This window comes from Pezoporus wallicus, unplaced genomic scaffold (genome assembly GCF_028554395.1).
Source record: "Pezoporus wallicus isolate ANWC-B61680 ecotype Strahan unplaced genomic scaffold, APGP_CSIRO_Pwel_v1 contig_6464, whole genome shotgun sequence".
Classification (NCBI taxonomy): domain Eukaryota; kingdom Metazoa; phylum Chordata; class Aves; order Psittaciformes; family Psittacidae; genus Pezoporus; species Pezoporus wallicus.
In genome coordinates, this window is record NW_026642130.1 from 4,126,684 (window position 1) to 4,154,519 (window position 27,836).

Genomic DNA, 27,836 nt, shown 5'->3' on the forward strand with positions numbered 1-27,836 from the left:
CCCATGCATAACTGGCTTAGCAAATCTTTCTACAAAAAGTATGGTAGAATTACATTCAGTTTTCACAGCACTGCTGCACAGATCCTGGACTGGGCAAAGCAGCAAAGAGCCTTCTTGAAATGGGTTGAGCAAGCAGATACATACCAGAGGAGGACATGCCCTGCCTTATTCTCTTTCGCCATACAGATTTCACTGATATGAGCTAAAAAACAGTAATTGGAAAAGGCATTTACAGTGGGAAGCAGAATGGAAAAAAATCAAACTGGGCCCAACCAAAGGAAGAAAAATTCACCTGCCAATAAAATTGGCACACAATGGGAATACTTGCAAGTTTGGGGAGAAAACTACATTCTTACTCCGTTCTCCACAGCGTGGTATCTTCTCTCAGAGCAATATGAGTGAATTTATTGAGGTCATTCATCCCCTGGTAATTTGGCTACTGTAATATATTTCACAAGTGAGAGTGAAAAAGCCTGAGGAGACAGCATGCAAGACTCCAGAGCACTGGGGGAGGAGGTTTATCCAAATTTATGGCCGCCAGTAAGGATGTGGCCTTATAATTCACAGTCACTCTCTCTCCCTTTAGCATCAAGAAATCTGTCCTGTTAATGGTCTGTGCTAAAAACCCTGGTGCAAATTCAAATCTCAGTGATGCTGGTGTAAAATCCTTTGAGATTGATGGACTCAGTCTGGATTAAAGCCATGGCCTTCTCTAAATTCAAAAGCTATTCAGGTTGAGCTTCAGCTCCACAGGCTGTGATGCTTTCTTAGAAATATGAATGGGTATGGAGTAATCCAATCTGGACAAGGACTAGCTCATATTTGGATGACTTTCCTCATGTAGAGAAGCAGGTATGGTAGCAATTTGGATGATTTGTTCTGTTTCTGACTCTCCCCTCAGGCCTGCCCCACACTGCACTGCCTACACCGAGATCTGTCTCTTTTGGCTGTCTTTGCCTTCTGCTTTTCTGGGGCTCCTGAGATGGGATGTCTGTTCTACGCTTAAAACCTGGTATAGATGAGTCATTTTCTTCCTATTTCTACCTCTCGATGTAAGCTGGCCTGCCATTCAACTTCCCTGTGTGAGAGACAGCCTTCTGCTAAAGCTGTTTTCTCTCAGTTCCTGGGAGGAGAATCTGTTTTACTGCCACACCAGACATCAAGATGCCAAGATATTTTTGAAATTAAGAGGTGCCACCACTCCTAAGACCCAAGCTAGGGATAAAATGAATAAAATTAGCTGGGAAATCTATAAAAATGCCAAAGAAAATAACAAAGCTGACGGCAGAGATATTAATTTGTGCAGTACTTAATGTAGGTTGCAAGAATTTCACAGTGTCAAAATGCAACATTTTCTTTTCCCCAAGTTGTGAATATTCTTAAAAGTTGGAGTAAGTAACAGAAGAAAAAAAGTGAAGAAAGTTGAAGTCTAAGTCCTACAGAGCATGCAGTCTTTGGAGCTTACAAGGCACTTAGAGCAGGAAATGAAAATGGAGGCCAATCAAGTGCAGATAAGTTGAATTTTTAAAAAAAAACAGTCCGGTTTTCTAGTTAAAATTATTACAAAAAGATAATAATTTGAGCTCTCTTTTAAATTCACCTTCTTTTTTTTCAGTTGAAAAAGTCTACCTTTGGTATCAATTATACAGGAAGTCAGACAGGATTATGTGGTAGTGTTTTTTGGTCTTAAAATATCTCTTATAGCTTTGATTTCCAGCCTGAGCATCCCTCCTGCATGGCAATCACTATTTGATAAGATTATAACTATTAATTAAGTCATGCTAATGAGGACAGCAAGAAAGGGTTCCCCTATCTCTCCCACCATATTTCAAGTCTGCCAATGTCAGCTCTCTCTTGTATCTGCCTCCAGCTTTGCTATCTGGTGTATTATTTCTTCAGTAGGGGGAGGAGGGTTTAAAGCAGCAAGTCATAAATCGCCAGACATCCTCATTTTAACAAGATGATCTCCTATTAGAAGAGGATTTCCCCTCATCCTGTGAGTGGGAGTAATTGTTCTGCAACTCCTGGTTTCTCTTTGAAGCATGTGGGAGAGAACATTGTCTTTTGAAGCCCAGCTGTGCTACAAGACCAGCGGCAGAAGAGGGAGATGCTCAGTGGTGATGCTGGTCTGTGCTGGTGAAGCTGCGTGGGAGAGCGCTTGGCTGCCTGGTCTGCTGCTCCTTTCCATGGAAACGTCAGGAAAAATAGGCAAAAAGATGGCCTGCAGTCCTCCTGGAAAGGAGATTTAATGGGACAAAGGAAATGGGAATGCAAAGTAAACAAGTGGTCATAAAACACATGCCTCAGTTTCCCCCAAATGTCTAGGGAAACAGCATGGTCTAACGAGCTACTCATTGAACCAAAAAACTGCAAGGTCTGGCTTAAACCTATTATTTTCTCCTATCCCCATACTCTATCCCTGTGGTAGCTCCATAACTATTATATTTTTGTATTGCTACCCCAAACCTGTCTGTCCAGTTTGCATTTAAGGCTCCTCAACCAGCTCTCATCTCTCTTCAGAAATGTGTGATTTAACTGCCAGCTCCATCTCCATCAGGGCCTCTAGGTGCTGTCACACTACCAATACATATACGCAAATTCCCCTTTCTTTTTACAGTTATTCTGGTGGTCTGAGGTTTAATTCATTAATAAAAGAAAGTTGGATCACAGAAATGGCAGGGCAGCAAGTCCCGTCCCTGCGGCAGGAAGCAACACGCACTTTTCCTTTCAAAAACAAGCAAGCAAAACTGCAGAGAAAGTTCTCCTTGGTGGCGTCCCTGGGCAGCAGTGGAACATCTGAGCAAGGTCTGCAGGGATTGCTGTCTCCAGACCCTAGGGATAGAAATGCTCTGAGGGCTTTCTGCTCTATTTTGCCCTGCTCTTGCCAACTTCCTATATATAGGATAAAAATAAGCCCTGAGTCCTCCTTCTGTCCACTTCACTGGAGACATCCCTCTGCAATAACAAAACAGGCCCAGAGGAAGCGACACAGACCAAAATACAGGAACAATAATTTTCCTAACACAAATAAGCAGGCAGAGGAACTCATCTAAGGAAAGTGAGTGAAGGCAAAGCCACAGATGAGCAAACGATGGAGCCAAGAGCTACGCTTAGCATGTTTCCAGCATGTTTCCTGAGCCATCTCCACCTGGGAAAGGCTGAACAGTCAGCTTGCAAGCACCTCCTTGTAAGGGGTTGACTCCTCTGAGTAATGGGAGAGTCTCCTTTTTCTCCATGGGGACCTGGACTGATTCTTAACCAGCCCTAACAATTGACTTGTTTTAGTGTTGGAATTGGCAGTCCTGGGATAAAAGTTGGACTTAAGGATCTTAAAGGTCTTTTCCAACCTAGTAGATTTTATGGTTCTAAATGTGTCTTTCACAGTGCTTCAGAAACAGAGCGCACAGCAACAAAACAGGGAAGCACAGGTTAACAGGAGGGATAGAGGAGTCCTCCAACTCCAGAAAAAAAAATAAAAATGGCTGGGCTCAGTTCACTGTATTATTCGCCATCTGGGGGCACTGAGACTGCCATTCTTCCAAAATAACCTCAGCCCAAGTGTTTATTTATCTAGAAATTCATCGTGGATATTTGCCGCGTGTTGTAGTTCTGTTTGAAAAGCTTCAATCATCAACTCAAGGAAAGGGAAAACAAAAGCAGATCTCTCAGCTGGCTGGTCCCCCACTGCATAAAGGAAGCAAAGAAAACAAACCGGAGGCTGAATGTTTCTTGCTGTAAATGATCAGTGAATGTCTCTGAACACTAACCCAATCCAAGGAAGCCAAATCAGTTTGTGAACGACTTGCTAAGTTAAAAAGAACCATATTCATAATAAAGTCTTTGAAACCATTCTTTCATGCACACTCCATTTTCACAAAGTCGTTTTTATAGGTAAACAGCCAAGCCCTCACTACCCAGGAAGTCAATGGCAGAGATAAGGAGACCCAAGGCTATGTCTTAGAAAATTAAACTCTGCCAGGACCATTCTCTAGCCTGAAGGCCAACTGGCACAGAAATACCTGCATCCATTCATTAAACTCTCACGCTTTCCAAAACAGAGGAGCTATATCTAAGCTGCCAACTGGGAATGGTCCCTTGGCCACGCAGGTTGCCGAACTGCGCCTGGAAACTGTTTGGAGAGAGATACTAGTGAGCCAAGGCCAAAAGTATGCAAGGGACCAGTCTGAGGATCAAAAGCAAGTTAAAGCACCTGGGATTGCTCCTTTGTAATGTGCAGTTCTGTGGTGTAGACATTGCCTAAGAGTTTGATGTCATGACTTGAAGCAGTGTCACTGGACCCATAGCATTTAGCCAGAAAGTTTTGCTTCTTCATTCATAACTTGATTCCATATATCCGCTTTGGGGAGGTGTGGAGAAACTGATTAGAATTCAACATACCTGAAGACTTCAGGGCCTCTTTCACAACTGTATTTCATTTTACCAGTGTTCCTACTACCAAAAAGGGACACGTGGGACATGGGGTTTGCAAATAGGGGTTCAAACCTCACCTGTGCTAGACAGCAATATTTATAATAGTTGAAAACCACAAAAATTGAGGCACCCCTTATGGGAACCTAAGTCTGACTTCTCGTCCTTGTTAGCCAGCATGTCAACAGCAACAAAGTTCATACTTCACATTAACAATCCTCTTAAGGAACGTCTCAGTGACACAACCACCTATTAACAGGGGAAGAAATGGGAAGGGAATCAAAATGCCTAACATCTACACAAGCATTTCCCACAATGAACATTAAATTAAACCATTTAAAAGCCCCTCTGGGCCTGCTGGGGCCTCAGCACTCTTTGTGAGATTCCTCTTTTCCTCTGGCTTAATGAATTATGCAAGTCAAGAGGGGCTGGACAGAAAGGTGTGAATAAGAAGCCTACTAATTCCCCACAGTAATCACCTGCAAAAGTGGTTAGGGACAACATCTATCAGGCACTAAGAAGTAAGAAAAAGGAGCCTGCAAAAGCAAAATATCTACAGTTCTTCAGTAGGAAACAAGGGAATAGCTGAGCCAGGGAAGTGTCACCTTGACATGAATCTACTCTGGGCACTGAGCACACAGCAGTCATCAAATTGCTTGCTCGTGGTCCCAAGGTTTCCTCTGCTCATATGGCATGCACCTGCTCTTTGCTGGAAACTCATTTCAATGCATGTGAGAGAGTCCCAGCTTCAAAGCTAGCCTTGCGATTTTTGGTTCCTGTGTGTGAGAAGGGTATTAATACATGTTGTATTAATAGATCATCTCCTTATATGCTTCCTGTCTTAAATAAAGAAGATACTGGATCAACTCCTTTTTCCCAGTACCTTCAGTCTCGGATGTTTGAAGCATGAGGCAAAGGCAAAATAGCAATAGCAGAAATGGACTTTGTAATCCAAATAGAAATTCAGACCTTAATGCGAGCAGAGTTCAGAGAACAGTTTGTAACTGAATTATAGAAAGAACATGGATGGATAGTTGCTCTCTAAACTGGCTGAATGAAAGCTCAAAATCAAGCATTCATCCTTGCAGTTCATGTAAGTTAGGAACCAGATGCAAGATTAGTTACTCTTCCGGCTTGTGTTAGCATGCCTACTAAGCCATTTCAGAAGGGTGGGAAACCTTCCTCCCTTCCTATTTAGATAAACAGGCCTCTCTCCTCATCACTCTCCTCTCGAAGAGAGGAGACAAATAGTGTCTTCAAAACTGGGTCCGGTGATGTCTCTGCAGATGATGTTCTCCTCTTTCTGCCATCTTCTGAAAAGTTGGTAATTATATTTTCCAGTATCCTCCTTTTTACAAAGCTTTGTATGAATAATTGAATGAGGGTGCCACTGGACATTTCATTTCAACATCCAGCCCTTATCTGCAGTGATGAACTCCCCTTGATGCTGCCTTTGCTCTGTCTGACTCCACAGGATATTACTGTGAATCATTTTAGCATAAATACTAGAGTCAGTTGGAAATTTTTAAACAATTTTTCACAGGAAAAACACAATTCCTAGTAACCAAAACACTACGGAAAAACATTGGGTTTAGTTCATCTCCTGACTCAATGTATGTTGAAAAAACAAAGTACTGAAATGCCACATTGTGACATTAAAGAAAAATCATGATTATTATTTTGAGAATATTAGGCTAAAGTTAAAAAAAATCGAAAATTGCCAAAAGTTTCATAATTAGTGATATCAAATACTTAATTTGGTGCAAATCAAACTTTAAAATATGAGGTTTAGTTTCTCAGTGTTTAGCTTTTGTAAAAAATGTTGGGTGTTTTTATTTGTGTGCTAGGGCCCTGTAGTGCATTATGTGAAATATCGTAACAGAACAGCAAAATTATGTTGTGCCCAGGTGTAATATGGACCTACTCTAAGGCAATGCTACCAATTCTGCTTATAACTACACCTCATGGGAAAGCACAGAGAAGTCTTCAATGACAAGAAAAAAAATGGTCTCAGAGAAAATAAATCTGTTTAGCTGGCATTTGGCAGAGCAATCAGTAGTGTCTCACATTGAGGGAAACTGCAGTTGTCATAACATGCTGACTTTGGGGGCTTATTTCTGTGCCTTGCCAGGAGGTCTAGCATCTTTTGAAGTCATCCAGCTTTCTCTAATGTAGTAAAATTCATCACTAATCGCAGATATGCATGTCCTGCTGGCATCTTTGATCTTTAATTTTTCTGTCCGTTTTGCTTCCCCTGTTTATTGGTCATAATGAGTTATGGCAGCTGTATGCTACATATTGTCCAAAACTCTTTAGCCATCCAGCACATTATGGAAAGTTCCCAGGAAAGCTCCCTAGCTGAAAAGTAACAACTCTGCAACATAACTCTCAGCGCCATGTGCAGTAATTCATCAATAACACTTCTTCTGTAGAAACCAATGGAGAGATCAGTTACAAGAGCAGAGCTGCAATGTGACCTGCTAGATAGATGGAGATCCCCACAGAGAATTCACTGACTACACAAAAGAGAATAGAAACTCCTCTAGTGTTTCTGCAAAGAGGAAGAGCGCAGTGCTTGGATTAATCTGAGCTGAGTATAAGAGGGTCCCTCTCCACTCCACACCAGTCTGTTGCACAACCAGAGTTCCTAGAAATAAATGAGAAACAAAATGAAATAAAATTCTTAAAAAAAAAAAAAAATCAGCTTTCCTCTAGGAATTCCAGTGACATATTAAAAGAAATAATTTATGCACGGCTGCTCCGTGCCTTAGATTTCTCTGTGCAATTACTCTTAGTGCTGTGCTAACAAGAGGCTACTTTATAACAAGGGAGTCTAGCTAGGAGACAGCCTGACATCTGCTTAAGGATCTCTCCGAAATAACACCCAAGACCTACCTTTTGTTTTATTTGGGCATTCTCTGCCAATAGATTATTTTGATGAAAAATTGCCTATTTTCATTACAAGTCTTCATTTTAGAGGACTTTTCTACTTTCTTTTTTTTTCTTTACTTTTTAACTACTTCACACTATCCCATCTTGAATTTTAACTGGTTCAGGCTGTGGCGTGGCTCTGATGCCCAAGCCTAAGTGATAAGGAGATGCTTGCACAGATCCTGAAGTCATGAATAAGAGTGGTATGGAAATGTAGGATTTCTTTCTAGTACTTCTGTTCTTCTCATAATTTTCCAGTCATGAGGCTGAAATCAGATATGCAGAATGAAGTCATAGCTCACGTATCTTGATACAGCATCTTGAAGAAAATAATATGATGTTAATGTTTGTTAATACAATGCACTTAGATTACAAAAAGCTTAAAAAGAAACGGACATCTCATCTCTCTTACTTAATAACAGGCTGAAAAGATAGGTACAGAATTAAGAGTCAATTGACATAATGCAGAGAAGCCACATGAAGTTCCACACAGATAAGTGTTGTTCAGTGTATTCATGAAATTTGGGAAACAGTGACTCATGAAGGGACGAAGTTTACAGACGACAGGATCTTATTAGGATCTCATGATATGGACTGATACTCGTTGATGAGATCTCATGGCACTGAAAGACATCCAGTGTTGATGGATGTAAAGTAATGAATATAGGATAAAAAAATCCTAATTATGCATATGTCACAAGGCTTAATTATCTATGACTGTGCATACTGGGTTTTGTGGGTAGTTCTCTGAAAACATTAATGCAGTGCTTAGCAGTCATCAAAGTGACCGATAAAACACAAGGGATTACTAGGAAAAGAGAACAGAACAGAAAACCTAATTATTTCACATAGTATAAATCTGTGCTTATTTCTATTTGCCTTGACTAAGACATGCCTTCTAGACAGTCTTCCTTGCAAGAGTATAGAACTGGAAATTGTGCATAAAAAAAAATGAAGTGAATGCAGTTTCTCACTGGCCATTTCTGCCTCTCTTCCACTCTGGGTGAACAGAACAAGGGCTCCATGGACACAGTTCTGGACAGAAATTGGGTAGAGATACAAGGAACAAACAGGAAGTCTTAGGATGTTAACTCTGATGCTCTCCTTCCCCAACACCTCTTGTTACCAATATCCTTTGCAGGACACATTCCCATACCATGCAATGAAGCCAGGTCCACTGTAAGTGTATTCCTCCACGCTCAGTCACTGGGTTTCACAAGGTTTAGGATTCCCGCTGATAACTTACATGACTTCTTTGCTTATTTCATGTGAGTATTTCTCCTGCACTGGGACTACAATATGCACCAGCCACTGCACAGGACACAGCAGAAAAAATGACAAATTCCTGTCTACTAGATGTTATTTAGCACGCAGCCTGACTGGTGTAAGACAGCTAAGGAGCCTTCTCTCTTTTCCCCAAAGTGGAATAATTTCTTGAGAAACCAGAATAATTTATAGAATAGTTAGGATTGGAAAGGACCTTAAGATCATCTAGTTCCAAACCTCTTGCCATGGGCAGGGACACTTCACACTAAACCATATCTCCCAAGGCCTCATCCAACCTGGTCTTGAACACTGCCAGGGATGGAGCATTGGGCAACCCATTCCAGTGCCTCACCACCTTAACAGGAAAGAATTTCCTCCTTATATCCAATTTAAGCTTCCCCTGTTTGACTTTGAAACCACTACCCCTTGTCCTACCACTACAATCCCTAATGAAGAGTCCCTCTCCAGCATCCCTACTGGCCCCCTTCAGATACTGGAAGGCTGCGAGGAGGTCTCCATGCAGCCTTTCTTCTCCAGGCTGAAGAGCCCCAACTTTCTCAGGCTATCTTCATACGGGAGGTACTCCAGTCCCCTGATCATCCTCCTGGCCCTCCTCTGGACTTGTTCCAACAGTTCCATGTCCTTTTTATGTTGAGGACACCAGAACTGCACACAATACTCCAGGTGAGGTCTCACAAGAGCAGAGTAGAGGGGCAGGATCACCTCCTTCGACCTGCTGGTCACGCTGCTTTTGATGCAGCCCAGGATACGGTTGGCTTTCTGGGCTGCAAGCACACACTGAAGCCAGCTCATGTTCATTTTCTCATCAACCAACACCCCCAATTCCTTCTCCACAGGGCTGCTCTGAATCTCTTCTCTGCCCAACCTGTAGCTGTGCCTGGGATTGCTCTGACTCAGGTATAGGACCTTGCACTTGGCTTGGTTAAACTTCATGAGGTTGGCATCAGCCCGCCTCACAAATATAGATTGAAGAGCAGAATAGGATTTCAGAGCCAGAGGGTAAAGCTATGTAAAGGGGAAATGTGAGATTTAAAACGAAAACTGAATGGAGAAAGTTGATGGAAAATATTTGCCAGATGATGGAACTAGTGGAAAGCAGATAAAGACTTCCGTATAAACAAAAATGTTCACAAAACTGTTCACTGTTTTTCCAATAGCCTTCACAGAAATCTTTTTTCCCCACAGATGAAAATCTCCAGATTTTTCAAATTAGCACATTTCTTCCATTCTGTGCCTTGCCACGATTCTCCTTTATGTTGAATATGGTAGACACTGAGGCCTTGTTAGTGTAAAAATATCTTCAATCAAAAATTTTGCTGACTTTGGGTATAGAGAAGTTTTCTTTTCATCCAGCTAATCATGTAGCTCCTGCGCCCAGACAAGGAAGACTGTACTCATATGTAAAACTTGCTTCCAATGAGTTCTTGTTTCCAATAAGTTTTGTGCTGGATTTGCCATATTTCCAGGGATTTATGGTAAATGCATCAGGACTGCATTAAAATCTAGAAACAAAAGATGCTGCAGAAAATGTACATTCCTAAAAATCTTTAACATATGGTGTGAGAGAGTAAGAGAGGGAAAATATATCAGAACACTCTATGCAATAAGGAATGAGAGAACAATGAAAGGGATGCTCTCTCAGGGGTGTTTTAAACCCTTCAGGGATGAATGCCAAGACCAGAACTGACACTTGTGAGATCGTCTTTGGCACACCACACTTGAAGAAGAAATCTGCAAGTAGATCTGGCATGAGTCTGGTAATGAGAAAGCTCTTCAGGCCACAACACGCACAACATCAATGAGAGCTCCCAAAGTTCACACTAGGCTGTTAGCTCTGTGGTCACATCCCACCAGTGAAATTGGTGCTAGTGCAGGGTCCCAATAAGTGTGACCTCACTGGCAGTGCCAGACTGACAATGTGACCTTGGGGACCATTTTTCGCTCTCTGGTGCAACCTCTCTTACCAGTGCAATCCTACAGATGTAAGGGCAGTGGGCTAGGCCATCCATCATCTCCAGCAGAGTCAGGCTTTCAGCTTGCACAGATCACTCCAGAACAGATGGGACAGGTTTTTGCCTGCATCCCACAGCTCAGAGCAAGACAGGAATACTCAAATTAACTGAAAAATTTGCAGTCAACATATTTCAACAATGATTTTCCTCCAGGGAACCATGTGGTCCAGTTCAGGGAAATGAGAAAGAGAGCAATCTTTTTTCTTTAATTTTGCATTTCAAGCAATAACAGCTTTCTGGCTTCTTGTGCAGGTCACTACCAATGCTCCCCAGTGAATACAGTTAGCAGTTCCCACATCTATGACTCACTTGACTGTAATAAAACCTGAGGCAAAAAAGCTTTAATACCTGATCTGCATTTACACTACAGCCTTTTTTGCTTTTCCAGTAGTATGAACTACCCTTACTGCAGGCATCAGTGTCAAAGTTTGCATATTATAAAGGGGTGTAAGTGTAAATAAGATCCAGCTCCATCAATGTGTATGTCATCACTGTAGGAAAAGATAGGAGAATATTGACTTTGGGTAAAAACAGCAAGACCTTTAAGACAATAGATGCAGAAAGGAGAATTGGGAGTAGGCAGATATAAATCAATGCCAAAGCAGAGCTAGAACGTGTGTGTTCCTGAGGGCAGAGGACTGAAATTCTGATTTAAGATTAGCACAATGCAATATCAATAGAGCATAAAGAGTGTGACTTAGGGACTGGTTAACTGACAGCATCAGAAAGGGGTCATTAACGGAGAGTCCTCACTCTATGGGGGAACCCACTGAGGCTCTGTAGGGAGGCCTCCGAGGTATGATACATTTCAGCATTTCTGTCAGTAAGCTCTGGAAATAAATTTTGCATCACTACTAAGAAAATGTGTTTAAGGATCAGTGGAGGGCTAAGAGGAGAACAGGAGTGTGATCAATAACTCACTTAGTAAATCAGGAAAAATGTTCAAAAATGAATTTAATGTGAAAGATAGGTTCAGAAACTAAGCATACAGACCATATTTGAAAATGGGGATTGTCTCCAGCCCCAGGTAAAGGCTTAATTAAGATACCAGCTACAGGAATTTCAGGTGTTTTGCTCCTGGGCAGGGGGTGATGGTGGATGTCCTCATTTCCTTTATTTCAAATGTGGTTGGGATGGAAAGAGCTACATGCCACTGAGCACCTGTGAGGAGTTACCCAGTGTGATTGCCTTTTATGCTTTGGTTTACCAGTGACATCAGGAACTTAAGCACCTTATTCTGCTTAAACTAAGTGCCAAGCTTTTCCACTTTCAGCATAGACACCTAGGACAAAGTGTAAGGCACAACTGTTCAATTCTGTTCTGGACAAGCAATAGCAGAGGATGAAAATCTCTCGGAGATAACCAGAGACCCTTTTCAGCCAAAGGCCTTTAGGAAAAAGATCAGTTGAAGATCCTTGTATGGATAATGGTAGGAAGAATGGATAATGCCTATGAGGATATGGTAGGAATTTTCACTGGGAAGGAGGATAAGAGGTGAGTGCCAGGTTGCCATGTGATGGCAACAGATTCATAAATGATCTTGAAAAGGAAATTAACAGTGAGCTGGTCATTTTCACTGATGACACAGTATTCCAGAACAGCCAAGCTAGTCTGTGAAGAACTGTGGAAGGAGTTTATTATACTGAAAGACTTGTGTTAAACTAGCAGATGAAACCGAACACAAATAAAGGCAGTGATATACAATGGGGAAAACCCACTCTAACTTCACATACAAAATGATGGGCTTGGAGTTGGCCATTACCATTCAGAAATTAGATCAGAAATTAACCCCATTAGACAGCTCATATGGCTGCTGAATTCTTAGTAACATAGGAAAAAGTAAATTGAATGTTAGGAATTATTAGGAGTAGAGAAACATTATTACCTGACTTTGTTATAACAGTATTACAAATCCGTGATACACATGCATCTTGAATAGTGTGTGCAGTTCTCAGGCAGATTATAATGGACTAGAGTATGATGGCAAGAAGGATAAGAGAACATGAAGAATCTTCAAACCAGCAATTGAGGAGAGATTTATACAGATTTAAAAACTGAGTTATATGGAGAAAGTGAGTGGGCTTAATTGTCCCCTGTCTATTCCAATACAAAAATGATGGAATACCAAGGTTAGCAGTTGGCAAACCCAACAGAAAGGAGGTGGGTTTTTTTTTTCAGAAGACACAAAGCTAAGCCGTAGGATGTGCCAAAAGGGTTCTGTGGATGCTAAAAGTTCACATCAAGGAGAGATTGGACAGTTTCATGGAAAAGAAATTGCATCTGCATTACTAAAAAAAAAAAAAAGAAAAAGAAGCAAAAGAACCCCAGCGACTTCTTGAGCCATGAATTATTTGATTTTGGAAGAGTAACTTGGAAAAGTGTCAATATGTGCTTAGCACAGTCTGCTCTCTTCTTGCTCTCTGCCAGACCATGCTCCCCTAGTTACTTATTTAAGACAGATACATTTAAACTTGAGCTCCTCCACACCTGACGCTTAGAGATATTCTCAGGACATGGTGGTTGAGGTTTTAGCCCCCTCAAGCTGAGCATTCAGATTTTCCATTTTCAAGGTATGCACCTTGCTCCTTAAACTGCTGTGCCAAAAGTGGGCACCAATCTCAGTTTTAACAGTTTTGGACTTCTCTAGCAGAGTATAGAAATCCTACTGCTTAAACCTGACATGGTGCCATATGCCAGAACTGACACTTCTGAGTAAATGTGTGACTGAAGCCTTGAAGAAACTCCAAGACAAATGCAGAGATGCCTTCAACATTAGCCACCAAAGAACCAATACACTTAGAGTGAATTCCACGCCAAGAGCCGAAGCTGTTGAGCTCAGTGACAAGGAGACTGTAAGAGATATGATTGTAGCACAGTAGGATCTCTGAGTGAAGAAACACCAGGCTTTTTAACTGAAAATGGAAAAGCACAGCAAGACCTGAAACCAGGGAAATTCCAATTAGAAATAAGGTACAAATTTCTAACAGTTTGTGGTTAACCGCTGGAACAAAGTACCAAAGGGCAGTTGTGGATTCTCCATCTATTAATGTCTTCAAAGGAGGATGTCATCCTGAAAGACAAGATTTAGTGAAATAATATATTGGGATCAATGCAGGAGATCTGGATGCAATTCAAGAGTTTAGATATTCCAAAATTGGGTTAAATGATCTTATTGTCCTTTCAGGCCTTTGCCTTCACCAGCTTTAACTCCTGCAGGAGTCTTTTGTATGCAGAAGGACTACAGAGTGAAGCTGAAGGGGCTAAGGTCTGAACAGGGCTAGGTTTAGTAGCCCTTCTCCAGGAAACAACCCATAAAAATAGCTCAGTGAAAGTTAAGCTTTCAAAGACTAACCTATCAAAAAGTAATCATATAACATTTTAGAACATTACACTGGCAAATAATTTTATAGACATAGAAAGAGAGTTAATACTCCTCTGATGTCCACAGATCTAGAGCTATTTGTCCCCAACACTTTTACAGTGAAACAGAGAACCGCAATTTCACGTGCGGTATTAATTTCCACAGCATATGGGAAAAATACAGATGTCTTATACATGGCTAGGAAACCAATTCCCAGCTCTTGATTTCAGCCCATTAACCAATACAAGTACCCTCCCTCAGGGAGTGGTGCCACAACTTGCTACGTCTCTGTCTCCTTATATATTTTACAGCAATGCTCTGTTGGGGTTTTCCATTGCAGATGTCATTACAAAACATGTAGCTACCACCTTTCAAACCACACCAGAGCAACACCACCTACAAGAACTTCTTGTGCTCATCTTAAAGAAGGCTTCATGCTATTCAGGCTAAAGGATTTACTGTAATTATATCTGTGGTAAAGATCTGGGATGAATTATTCACTTCTTGTATCTACAGATGGATCACACCAATGGAACAGAAGGATATGGGGTCAGTCAAGCTTGGAAGTGAAAAATGCATACTCCAGTGTTTTAAAACATTAAGGCTTATGCAGCCAATGTTTCAGAATTTCAAATTTAAATTTGTTTTAATCTTCTTTTAAGCCTGGATTTGGGTTGGGGACTGGTTTTGGTGTTTAGATTATTCTTTTTGCTGTAATAGTATTATTCTTTTCAGTAACTGTTAAATCACCTCAAGCTTGTTGCCTTTTCTGTATAGGAATCAGTTAAGCATCACAGATAAGGAAATATTATAACCAATTTGCAATCCATTTTGGCCAAGAATGGGACCAGGAATGCTGACTTTCAGTCACCTTCTTTCACAACTAAGCTAATAAATGAGGTAGAAAGCTAACACAGGAAGGTACTGTGTATACTAACCCTCATATAATAGTACTTATCCCATGCTTGTGTTATATGCAGGAGGTCAGAGGAGATGATCAGAGCAGTCCCTTCTGGCCACAAAGGCAATGAACCTATAATTAAACATGAGGCAACATTCAATAACCTGCATCAGCTTTGATTAACTGTTCTGCAAGATTGAAAGCAACACAAGCAGAACTAACGTGCACTGTGGGCAAAAAAGACATCAAAGCACAGCTCATGATGGCAAGGCTTTTAGTGCATAAATACTGGATGGGAATCTTGGCTGTATGGTTCATGCTGACCCTGCTGGAACAGTTCATCTTGTCCCCAGACCATTTTGGTTAGGGCTCTTACAGAAAGGCAGTGATAGCTAGGCACTGTAGCTTCCTTCAAGTCTCTAGCTAACCCCAGTCTCTACCTCTTAAATATATAAATACACATATATATATAAGCAGATACTATATATGAGCTGCTATTAAGCAACCAACTTTTTTAAACATGCAAACAAACTTAGTACAAGCTCCATAAAACAGCTCTGCTTTTTCTGGTATTGATTTTGCTTATTTTGAAGTTAAGCGTATCCATAAATATGCTCTATGGTCCCTTGAGGTAAGTCTCATAAGGTATATTTAAAAAAATAAAAGAGGAGGAGGAATTTTTTGGCAGCAATTACCATCTCAGATAACCTGCCTGGGGTTGGGAAAGTGTGCCAGCAATCTGCTCAGAAATAGCTTTCATTTGGGCTGTTTATTTTCATATGCTTTGTCTGACACTTTACTGCTGTGGCTGGGTACTTAACTGTCAGCTTCCATTAAACGCTTTGTCAGTTGTTCCCATTCCAGGCAGAAACCAAAATTATCATTCATCTCCCATTATTCATTAAAGTCAACCCACTGGCAGGACGCAAGCAGGATGACAAAGGAAATCATCCTTGTGCCAAATGGTGAGGTTTCTTCAGGCTCCTTTGCTCCAGCACTCCCCCAGTTCCTTGTCTCTTCCTTCTCTTGACCACCCCAGGTATCTGCCTTGCTTGTGTCAAATATGTGGGGAATTGAGGACAGTTGTTCCCTTTTAAAGCAAAGTTGGGGGGGTGAGCTCCTCTGCATTAGCTCCAAAAATGTGACTATTTGGATATTCTGAAAGAGAACATTGTGCTTGCTTCACATTAATTTGCACTATCACATCATAATTGTATGGGCGTGTCCCCCTTCCTATAACAAGATACAGTATGAAATATACATGGGATGCTATTAAAATAGCTTAGGGAGTATCTATTGCTCTCAAATGAGTATTTGATTAAATGATTATTTGTAAAAGATTTATTGTTTTGCTACTTTAGGGTGTGTGAATGGGTTAACTTTTAAAATTATTCAAACCAAGTTTTCCAAGTTTTGATATATAAAGAGAAAAAAAAGAAAAAGGGGGGTTAGAAAGTTCTAGAAAAGGCAAAACATCTTATTTCGGGTCAAGCAAAGCATTTTAAGATGATCTAGACTGATCCTCGCTCTTCCAAATTTGGTCCTACCCAAAAATGCCCCTGTACCCACCACACTTTAGTTCACCCTTTGAACCAGAGAATCCATTACATGTGTTGCTCTAATTATGGTATGGTTTCTTTTAATAAGCAGATGTGGAACAGTATAATCATAGCCATAGGCTATTGAAATGGTGGACTCCAGTCTGGATCTGGACCTCACATAAATTTGCCCCAAGCCTTGCCAAGGTCCCAGACATATGACCTCTTGCACATTCCTGAAGGAGATCCATGGGTTTTACCACTTTTTGGTTTCACAGAAAGCAGCTGCAGGGCTCTTCCAGGACTTCCACCCACAGAGGTGGTGTGCACCACCAAGCTGGCCCAGCACAGGTAAAGCTAGTGTACAGCTCCCTGCTGACTTTCCCCCTGGTAAGAATTAGCAGACCTCAATGAAATTACCCAGTGAGCCTTTATTAAAAATGGAGAACCTATTGCTCAAGACTGCAGCGTGCTTCACTCCAGTGCAAAAAAAGTACCCCTCCCCCAAACAAAAATAATGTTCCTCAACAAAGGATCTCTATTACTGCTCTTCTTCCCTAAGAAAAACATTCCGTCTTAACATATTTGTTCCCACTCATGCTCCTGGGGTTTCCAATGAAAGTCTTGAAGCTGTCCAAGAAGCTCATTAACCGGAGCCCCTTTCTGATTCAAGTGTGCCCTCCTGTTCAGATTTTGGGAAATGGGATGATTAATTGATTTCCATCATCAGTCTCCCCATAAGTCAGAAGCCAAGCTGCTATTTCAAGTTTCCATTGACAAAGATTTCATTATAAGAAGCCATAATTTTTAACCAGCGCTGTGCAAACTTTTTAGTCTTCAACCTGAATTAGGCCCATATGTTTCAGAAAAATGCGGTGAGAGCAAGTTTTGGGGGGAGTGAAGTGGTGAGGGGAGGGGAAGGGAGCAACTGGTCTATCTCAGTGGCTGAACAAACTTCCACCCACATCACAGCATAAAGGGGCTATGAATTGGTCGTCTTAACCCTTATCTAAACAAAATAAATCAAAAATACAATTTTCCGATTGACGCTGAAGGATTTACTTTCTTAGCCAAAAAGCAATTTTAAACTCCCTTGCTGAGTAAGCTCTGCCCAGATACTGAACTCCACTGAGAGCTCCTGGAGTCCAAGGTGGTATCACTTAGTTCACCTTCTCATGTTCTGCTGCTGGGATAGAAATGCCCTCAAACAGCACCTGCCACAGGATGCAGTTGAAACCACAGCTAAGTGGTGTATATTTCCCTTATGACTAGGAGACCTTTCCTCCGGAGGGCTTGACAAATCAGCTGAAAAGAGAGGAAAAGTGGGAGGAAGGCAGTTTTGCATCTTTATTTCACAGAGTCAAACCTGCAAGGTGTATTCCAGTAAATAAAGGTATGACCTCAAGAACCTGCCAAGATTATCTATATTGTTTAAAATGACTGCACAGTCCATGGTCATGAGCAAGGAACTATTAGGACTGTGGAACTATCTCTAGCAAGGAGCAGAATGGACATGAAACAGGAAAGCATGTTGACCTCACCTGTTTTATTTCACCTCATAGACAGAGTCTTGAGCAGAGCAGAGGCCTCATTTGTGTGGTAGCTCCAAATAAAAGATCTGGAACAGGGAGGTCTGGAGACTGAGCAGTACCCCAGCAATGACACAGAAGGTCCACTTGCACAACACTGTTTCTGCATTCCCAAATTACCTCTTCCTAACCATCACTTATGCTTGAGTTCTTTGGCAGTGTCAGATCTGTTGCTTAATGGGATAGAAATCCACTAGGTGTCAGGACCGGGTAACAGCAGGATCACTGCGAGGATGAACCAGAAATACCAAGGTGGTAGCTTAAGAAGTTAGCACTAAGCTGTGTGACTGTGATATGGCTCAGCCAAAAACATAGGGGTAGGTACTGCTATGTCTGTTTGAGTCTCTCGCTCTCTTTGATTTACAATATGGCCTTAGAGAAATCACTTCAACTTAGTTTTGCTGCCAACAAAACGTGGATAAATAACATCAACCTACCTAAAATGTTCTTTGAGACGTGTAAACAGAACCCGATGTGCTAGTTAGTAATGCTCTTGCAGCTTGTCATCTAGAATGTTAAGGCAGGACCTCGGCATAGTGCTGTCACATAGGAGGGCTACAACACTCAACAGCTTGGGGAATCCAAATATTACACTGATATGATGGCTGTTTCCATCATGACTGAACTATGGCTACAGCACAAGTCATGTAAGGAAATGGAGTGGCCAAAGGTTCATTTGAAATTTCCCCAGGCAAAGAAAATAGTTAGAAATTATTGAACAATTTAATTGTCTTCTCTGCCTATTGAATGACAAACTTAATCAGAGCTCCAGGTTTTCCCTTCTTTTATTTTCTTTCTTTCCTTTCAGCTGATCCCAGCCTGTCTGGAAACCCTGATTCTAGCACAGATTCCTGTGCTGTGAAGAATCTCTCTCAATTAAGGTTGAATTTGTCAAACAGGTGATGGTGCAGTAAGGTAGTGGTAGGTGAAGAGTAATATTCTCTGACTTGTTTCCTCTCTTGCTGATATTTTGCAGCCTGCACATCCAGTTCTTGTCCTAGAAGCCTATCATTCATTGCCGGGTCTCTAGCTATTCTCATTTCAGTCCTATCAGGGTAGTGATATATTTGATGATGTCACAAAAGTGTCATCAGCTTCAGTGACCTCAGAGTCTCTTGCATAAAGTCAGGCAAGCTGGACACAGAAGAACAGAAAGTTTTGGGTATCCTCAGTATTTTAGAGAAAGCAAAAGGTGGAGAAATTAAATCCTTCACACACAGGTTTTGATAAGAAATGTCTGGTTTATGTCTTTCGGGCTTCAGAAAGAGCAGCAAATCCATACAGTCTAAGCCCAGAAAAACTATTTGTTTAACCCAAACCTTGAAAGATGAGCCTCTGTTCATCTTCCTATGACTTCAATGCACTGTGCTAAAGTAGACCAAATTTTTCAGAATGATGTAAAGTGCTGATTAAAGGGACCAAAGGATGAAAATCCCCCACTTGCATTGATAGTTGTTCTTTATGATTAATTGTCCCAACAGTTAAAAATGTTGGTTTTATTTCTCTTCAGGATATGAGTTCAGGTGCAGCTTTTGTTACCAGTTTTTGTTATATCTCTCTGTACTTGACTAGCTGATCTGCAGCGCTGCTGTTTCATCTCCATGAATACAATTCCTCTGGCATAAGCGAAACACCTCATAACCTTGTTTTTCACAAACTTAACAGAGCAATATCTTCCACTGCAATGCATTTTCTCTGGCCTTGTAATTATTTTTGTGTCACTTTTTTCATGTCTATGCATCTTAAGATCAAAGTTGTGCCTCAAATGGAATCTCCTGTCTCATAGGCACAAGCTGCTGTGAAGATTCATGATCATGGGGACATTCAGCTGAAGGTGGAAATTTACATCTCATGGTTCAGAACATGCTGACATATGAATGGTGCTTAGAGCAGCTTCTCCAAACTGAGCTTTTCTCCAAATTTCCTTCAGGTTCCTCTTGAGTTTTATTTAATGGATAGTTTCATCTAAAGGCACATCTGAGCCCAGGGTTCAGCAGCCTGACCTCAGCAGACTGCAGTGCTAAGATTTGGGAATTGCAGTCAGTCAGTAGCAAAAGGTGAATTCAGCCAACCCTTTCAATTCTGGAGGCTGGCCTTACAGGACAAATCTCCATGGAGCTGTTTTTGCATCTCCGGTGCTGGCACACAGACATGTAATGTAGTATATGCCCTTCCCTATGGGACATTTCTCTATGAGTTCATTCCTGGCTTAGTTGAAGGAGCTGGATTTTACATTATTAGGTATTGAGTTGCAACATGAAATTACCAAAATGTAAAACATGGGAAAACATACTGTAAATCACTTATTGGCAGGTCTCTCACCTCTTTACAAGTGCACAACTGGATATATTGAGTCTTTTGGAATTTCCAAATTAGAGCCCAGAAGACCTTCCCGAAGAAAGGTATTTTCTACTGGCACCAAAACAATTTTATTTGAGCTAAACAACAGAGTTAATGTTTCAGCATTCACACAGCCATTTGTAGGCTACAAATCCAAACTTAATGTCACCTCCTTGTTCTACTGCAGCTCTATTATTACTACTTTTTTAATGAATTTTGTTTTTCTTGTAACTCTCCTGCTTTGGTTTTTCAAAAGAAATATACAGAGACACAAGGGACTGACAGGGAGAATACAGAACCTTTCACCTTCAGGTGAAAACACTGGTATCTTTAATGGACTTATCAGGATGTGAATGTACCTAAACAGAGTAAACTGTTCTCACATAAAATATGTTCTCATAAAATATGTTCTCACTACTGTGATCTCCAGCTCTTCTGTCCCCACTCCTTGCTACCGTTAGCTTGTGGTGACAAAGGATGCTGTGATGTGAGGAAGGGGTGATTTTGTGGTTAAGGCACTAAACTGATAATCACACTGCTGGGATTTATTCCTGGGCTTGCCATAGTCTGCCTGTCACTTAATCCTTGTGTGCCTCAGTTTCCTACCTGGTGTTTTTTTGGTTGGTTTTTTTTTCAGTCCATTGTCATTCTTGTCTCCAGGGAAAGAAAGATCTATTATCCTAGCCACAGAACTGTTGAGTGTGGACTGTATTACATGGTTGCACTTGAGCGTCCAAGGGATTGAGTCATGCATTTACCTATCTCAAGCTTTCAAATGGGCAGGGAAAAGGCATTCTTGCTTCAGAATTTCTCCTAGATATGTTATTATGCTTTGCTTGTGAAGACTGAGTGACAAACTGAAGGGTAGTTCCTAAGAAAAAGGAAGGTTTAGATTTAGGATCAGAAAACCCAGGTGGAGGATTCAGAAAGCAGAAGTAAATATATAACTTGCACACATAATATCCTTCAGATGACTGATCCCAAAATGCATCTGACTTGGGGTCCAACCCTGACACCGGCTGCATGGAATGAGTTCAGGGAGATTCCACCAAGAGCCAGCAGTTCACATGCACAAAATGAGCAGTCTTAGACCCTGCCACATTTTCATTCATCTGGACACCAATTTTATTATTCCCTACTTCTTTTACTCTTAGAATGTCTGGAGTTGGTGGCACACAACCTGGGTGAGATTTTTTCTTACATTCCTGTTTTTTATTCTCTGTGTGCCAAAGATCCTTCATGAGCACAGTTTTCCTGTTGTGAGGAATAGGTTTACACTGCCTCTAGAGAGAGGCTGCAAAATAACAATGAATGTAGCCTGCTGGAAAGCAGTGGCAAATATCCATTTTCACAAACCTCACCTTTCAATTCTGATCATCCCCAATAGCTACTAATTTTAAATTAGTATGTTTTTTTAAATAAAGAAGGTTATTTAAAATAAAAAGAGTCACAGTTATCTGTGTAGATCTGGTTGCTTTCTTGCTGTCGCTATGACCAGCTATTTTCTCCTTAAGTGAGAGAGACATACCTGCTGGCCTTGCACAGAGCACATCGGATCCTCTGGATTAGCAGGTCTTTCCATGGATAACTTGACGTGAGACTGGTGTCCCACAGGAGCGTCCAGATCACACTTCTCGTTATGGAGAACACTGCACTTTAGTGCTCAACTTGGATGATGCTCAGGGAGATAAAATACAAAGTTGTCCATTAACCATTAAAAGTTTCAGACCTTTCATAATGCTATTCACTGATTCCCTCAGAAATTTATTAGCTCTACCAATATTTTCTTTCTTAGTTTTGTAAAGCCAGGCCCAAGTCAGCTCATACTGACTATGCAGAGCCCTGAAACCACATGTTTATTTTCCTAAGTTATAAAAAGTTTATAAGGGTAGCTGGTATCCTTATGAGCCACTGTACAGTGATTTGCTACTGCATTCCATACTGATACAGAAGAGCTCTGTGTTTTATACCAGAGGGAAATCCTTGTGATACAGCTGTCCAGCAGCCAACAAGAGTACAGACACCTTCAAAAATATAACCCTGATAAAAAATTAATAGCTGAAAAGGCAGAAAACATCCCTTCTGAGAAAAATCACTTTGAACAGTATGATGACCTTGGACATCACAAGATCTGCACTGCAAAACCACAGTGAACATTACCAACAAAGTCCTTTCATAGAATCACAGAATCATAGAATCGTTAGGATTGGAAAGGACCTTAAGATCATCTAGTTCCAACCCCTCTGCCGTGGGCAGGGACACCTTATGCTAAATCATATCACCCAAGGACTTGTCCAACCTGGCCTTGAACACTGCCAGGGATGGAGCATTCACAACCTCCCTGGGCAACCTATTCCAGTGCCTCACCACCCTAACAGGAAAGAATTTCCTTCTTATATCCAACCTAAACTTAGTTCTTTTTTTTTAAATTAGATCACCACTTTTACCTGAAAATGCTGTATGATCACAATAAATTTTAGAAGTACTATGCAATATCTGCCTTTTTGCAGTTAACATTTAGCCTCAGGCTTTCAGTTTTCATAACTTCATGTGTTGCTTTGACATAAAGAGGCTTTGGTCAATTTACACCAGAGAATGAAGAGACTGCTAGTCGTTTATCTCTTAAAATAGTGAGTACACAGCTGCACAACCTGAAGAATTAGGTCAGTATGTTGCTATGACTGTCCTGGAAGGAGAAATTCAGAGCAAACAAGGTAGATTTCAGAAGAGAGCCTAAATGCGTGAAAGAGTTAGCAAAATTGACATAGATACAATAGCAAAAATAAGTAATTTTGCAAATCCCTAAACCACAATGGTTGGATTAGGGCCCTTGTCATACATTTCTTGAGATGTGAACAATCCCTTTTTCACTTCAGTTCATTTCATTAGCTTCTCTCAGCTACATAAATACTCATACTCTCAATGGGACTACTCACATCAATAAAGTTCCTCAAGTGAGCAGGGACTGCAACCCAATTTTAGTGGAACAAACCCAACCTCTGACTTTGATTGCATGCCTCACTTTAAATAAAACAGCCTTTCTTTTCAGCTAGAATGAGCCCACAATCCCTGCAAAGCTTGCTTTCGCCACTTACAAGCACAATCCCAGTTATTTGTCTTGTCAACCACAAAGGCAAACAGGACTCTTCTAATCACCCCAACTTCACCTCTCTTCATAAAAACACTGGTGGGCCTCAAGCAGGCCAACTTGGATGTCTTTTAGAACTCCTGGGCATGGTTCTGCTCTGATTGATAGATCCCCAATGGGGTTATCACGCTCACATCAAATCCTGAAGTGCCTCAGCCAGACAGCAACCCTCTGAAGAAGTCAGTGTACTGCCCAGTGTAATATCATGAGTAATGACAGTAATATCAAAGCAATAATTACCCTGTTTTATCGCTCAGCTGCAAATTATTTTCTGATTAGGCTTTTAGCCAATGGTCTTTGACACTGCTGCACAGTGTTGACTGTGATTAATTCAATTATAGTTAATACCAATGTCATGGAAAATTGTCCCTTTACCAATCAGTTCCTATCATAATTCTCATAAAGTTCTTATTTCAAGGTCTGCTGCAAAGGGAGACAGGATGGGCAGTGGTAGAGTGAGAAGTGATTGCACTGGTAGCAGAAGATCACTGATAGTAGAAAAACAGACAATTTTTGCCCCCAGCTGGCAGCAACCACCACTGGGATCCCTAAGTACTTAGGACAGATATTGAATTAGATGTTTCCTGAATACTTTGCAAGCAGGTATTTATTTAGTTCTATTCTGCAGAATGCATGGGAGGAATTTCTCTTTTGCCTCCAACTCTCCCTGTTCATCAAGAATACACATAATAACTGAACACAGCAACAGGCAGAATTCAAACCAATAAATCTAGCTAAGAAGAAAATAGCATTGAGGATCAAATTGGATTTCTCCAGCAACACATATCTTACAGTTTGATGCTGCTTTGAAATAGATAAGACCATATAGGCTGTGGATAAGACAGAGGACTGTAACCTGAGAGCAAACTGAGCAACCTTTTGAGACTTACAAACATTTTTACTAAAGGTACCCAACAATTGTTTTTAAGTTATGTTTAAATGCATCAATTTTTCATTGTAAATTCAGTCTTTTTTGTCCTGAGATACAGAAATACATGGATTTTAGAGTTCTCTCTCTTTTTTCTTTCTTTTTTTTTTTCATAATTTACAGAAATGTACACATATAGAATCAAATATAAACCCTCTTTAAGAGCTGAAACTGTTTAGCCAGATTTTTATTACACGGCCACTGCGAATATGCTCACATCTCATGTGGTTCACCTCCTCCCAGCCCACATCCTACTACAGGGACAAGTGTGACTTACACTTCTTGAGGAGAGGACCCTAAAAGTTGAATTCAACACAAACCAGCCCTGGTTTAGCCAAACTTTATTATTTGCACTAACTGCCATCTGCATTTCTACTATGTACCTTAAAACTTTCCTTAATCTGAAAAGTGGATGACAGTTTGATTTGTAAAAGTTCATCTGAAAGTTTTACATAGAAAAGTTGTGGAGAGAAGGGTTAAGGTAAATTGGCCTAGGGAGGATTAGATCAGAGGACACAATTATTTTAGCCCAATGCTTCAATTACTGGCTTCTCATGTCAGCATTTATTGTCTTATCTAAGAATATACTATAAAATCACAACATCTAAACTCAGCCTTTTCCTTTTAGGACTCTGGTCCTGAAAACTCTGTTGACTGTGCATCACTTCCACAAATACCCACCATATATGGCATGTAAAGGCTTCCTAGTGGGACGCAAGAAGTCTCCTGGTGTCCTGTCTTCTCCTCAAGGTGGAAAAAAAAAGAAGTGGAAAGACAATGAGGACAAGGAAGAAGTTGAAGCACGATCAACTCTTTATCCTCCCTGGCATTACGTTCAAGGACTATAAAATATCTCTGAAGAACTCTACAAAGACTGTTGAAGAGAATAAACGCACAAAGCTATTTATGTTCCAGTGCTATTGGTACAAACCAGTAAATAAATTCTTAATCCTACAGATGGAAAGACCTAGTCTCCAACTTCAGTTGCATTGCAGCAAGTGCGGGTTGCTGCAAGTAATATCAGGGTTTGCAAAGTGCAGGAAAATAAGACTTGGAAAAGTATAATAGACAATGGATTTTTTTTTTTTCCCTGTCTTATTTAAGTACAGGCACAGAAAAATATAAAAATATTTTTATGGAAGAAAAGGACAAGGACACCTGGTGTACTAAGAACTCTGATTTGGTGACTCCCTCAACAGGACTTGAGTTCAGCATTAAAGCGTTCATTTCAATGAAAAGGACATATTTTACCCAGAGCAAGGAGCCACAGAAACCATCTGCAGGGTAAGAAAACTCAATATCCAAATCGACTCGCTCTCCAAGATCCTGTGTATGTACAGGTTTCTTGTACATGAGTACATGAATGTTAAGATTGTGCTTTCTGGGGAAAGGGAGAAACCTTTTACATTGTAATATAAATGTAATGAAATGTAATATAATATATATCAATGTGAAACCAGTCTCTGCTGCAGCTTTCTTACACAGAACAGCATCTTACAGCTCAGACATTCAGATACATATGCAGTACATATATTTACTGACATTCATAAGCATGCTGTACTATTTAACTTAAAGCATAAACATGTGCTTAAGAGAGACAAGTCTGACAGCCCAGACCTAATCTTTCCATTAGCAGCCTTCCATCTCTATTACCTTGTCTCACTGGATTTCCTTCTGTGTCCCAGCGAGAATGGCTTTTGCAGCAGAACAAGCAGAAGAACACTGAGATTTACATAAAGACTGTGCTTGATGTTTCAAGATGCAGCCGTGCCATCAGCCAAGGGACGGTTTTCTCATACAGAAGGAATCTCAGCTATAATCATCAGCCTTTTCATAACAGATTGCTAAGAGTCTTTTACTTCCTTCACTTACAATTTGTCCAGCTCCAAGATTTACATGAAAGGACTGAATTAAATACTGAACTTCATGTGTGTTGCATGATCTGGAAAATCCAAGGGGTATCTCTGGAGTGCAACAATTTTGCACATGGCAAAACAATGATATCCTTTTCCCCAGCCAACATAACACCTATGAGAAGGCTGCATAAGTGGTTTTCCACTACTATGTGTTGTTCTTCATCTCATATTTACTTCATAGAATCACAGAAGAGTTAGGGTTGAAAATGACCTTAAGCTCATCTAGTTCCCCAGCCTTCTCCTCTCCAGGCTGAACAGTGCCAATTTTCTCAGACCGTTTCTTTATGAGAAGTGCTTTAGCCCCCCTTACCATCAAATGCCTTCAAATGCCTTCAGGACAATTAATGGGACTTTAAACATTTTAGGAAGTGTTATGCTAACTAACTCAGTTGTCCCATTAATGGATTCTGCTCCTAGGAGTTTCATTGTCAGGACTGAAACCCGAGCTGCATTGTCAGAACTGAAATTAGATCATCAGCCTTGACTATTAGGAGTTACTAGCCTGCTTACAAGGAACAGAATGGAGTGCTGGTAGCTGTAGATTAGTAATCAAGTAATGCAGGAATGAAGTGAGAAATGGAAATGAGACACAGGTCATCTCCAATGATTCATAGTGCAAATGATAAAAATATCTCTCTTTAGCCCCATGGATGAAAAGAGCAGTGATGTATGAAGTACAACCAATATGAGGTACATATAGGCTTGAGAATGACTGAAGAATTTAGGATTTTTTGTTTGCTTGTTTTCAATGGTGATGATGAAGAACATTCTTAGACCCCGTGACAGCAGCATCAGCTCAGGCAAAACCACATCCATTGTGCATGAAATCAGTCTCACCTGAACCACGCACCTTGCAGCTTGGCAAAAGGTTGGAAACTTTGGCAAGTTTGGGATTCTGTGAATTTTCATACAGGCTTTCAATGCATTTTCAGCTTTGACACAAAGGTCAGTCTGTTTGCCAGATGTCAAGCCCTTCCTGCAAAGTACAGGGGGCAAGAGAGCAGTTCATATAAAGGTTGTCAGAATTTTTAAGCATTTTTTTGATTTTGGCTGACATTTTCTAAAATTAATTCAGCCTGAGGCAGACACTCAGCATGAAGAATGTAAATCCAAATGGTTAAAGCTTGGCAAAGCTTAGAACAACTGAAAACAGAGTCTTGTAATGGGAAGTGTCAGACAACCTCAATAATAGGCAACCAGCCCCGTCTGTAGTGTGCATTGTAATAAACTGATGATTGATGATATCAGACTTGAAATTTCACAGTTAAGTAGCTGCAGTACTGTTAATCCTCCCTTGCAAAGAAGAATGGTATTATAGACCATCTGGTATGTATGTACAATGTAAGATTATGCTCCACAAGAAATGTTAAGATTATGCCCATCACAACAAAATGAGCTAAGAGTGGACATCACCTTACTTTTTGAAGTAAGGAGCAAAATATATACATTAGTGATTG